A 916-nucleotide genomic window follows, 5' to 3' on the forward strand; every position below is an offset into this window, starting at 1 on the left:
GATTTTTCCACGACCATCTTGCGAACAAAGCTCGTCAACTCAGAAAGTTGTTGTTGCATCGATTGGATGGCATGGTCACTGTTGTTTCCGCTCATCTGTCCAACATCCCTTGAACAAAATTGCCGCGTGTTTTCAGCCATCCTCGCAATAAGATCCCAAGCTTGCGCCGGCGTCTTATTTACTAGAGCTCCACCACTTGCAGCGTCGATGATGTTCCTGTCCATCAATGATAAACCATCATAAAAATATTGAATCAATAGTTGCGGGGGAATTTGATGTTGTGGACATTTAATGATAAGCTTATTAAATCGCTCCCAATATTCATGGAGCGTTTCACCTGATTGTTGTTTGATGCCACATATCTCATTCCTCAGGATCGCAGCTCTGGAAGCTGGAAAGTACTTTTCCAAAAATTTCTTTTTCATGTCGTTCCACGTGTCAATGCTTCAAGGTGGGAGATAGTAGAGCCAATCATTTGCAACATCTTTAAGTGAGAATGGGAAGGCTCTGAGTTTGATCTGTTCATCAGTAACACCTGGTGGTTTCATGTTGGAGCACACCACGTCGAACTCTTGCAAGTGTTTGTGAGGTTCTTCACCTGCAAGTCCATGAAAAGAAGGCAATAAATGAATTAAGCCAGATTTCAGTTCAAAAGCAACAGTGTTATTGAGTGTTGGAAAGTTAATGTATAAGGGCTGCTGCGCTAAGACGGGAGCGGCCAACTCCCTTAAAGTGCGGGTATCCTCACCCATGACAGTCTCTTGATCACTTTCAGAGTCGCTAGAGCTAGAGATTTTGAGGTGGTTTAAAGATTCTGCCAGCTTCGCAACCTGAGCAGCTTTTCGTTGCTTGGTTTCCTTTCGCAGCTTTCGCTCAACCTTCTCGATCTTAAGATTAAATATCAGTTCACCTGTAC

At 43.6% G+C, this 916-nt stretch overlaps 1 non-coding gene across 1 annotated transcript; it reads left to right on the top strand.

Annotated features, from left to right (window-relative positions):
- The first annotated feature begins 270 nt into the window (after window positions 1-270).
- On the top strand, window positions 271-377 carry LOC127245737 (small nucleolar RNA R71). Its single transcript, XR_007837476.1, has one exon. It is a non-coding gene; the product is annotated as a small nucleolar RNA R71 (small nucleolar RNA).
- The last annotated feature ends 539 nt before the right edge of the window (window positions 378-916 follow it).

The sequence above is a fragment of the Andrographis paniculata genome, unplaced genomic scaffold (genome assembly GCF_009805555.1).
Source record: "Andrographis paniculata isolate CXL003 unplaced genomic scaffold, ASM980555v1 Contig22END, whole genome shotgun sequence".
In the NCBI taxonomy this organism is placed as follows: Eukaryota; Viridiplantae; Streptophyta; class Magnoliopsida; order Lamiales; family Acanthaceae; genus Andrographis; species Andrographis paniculata.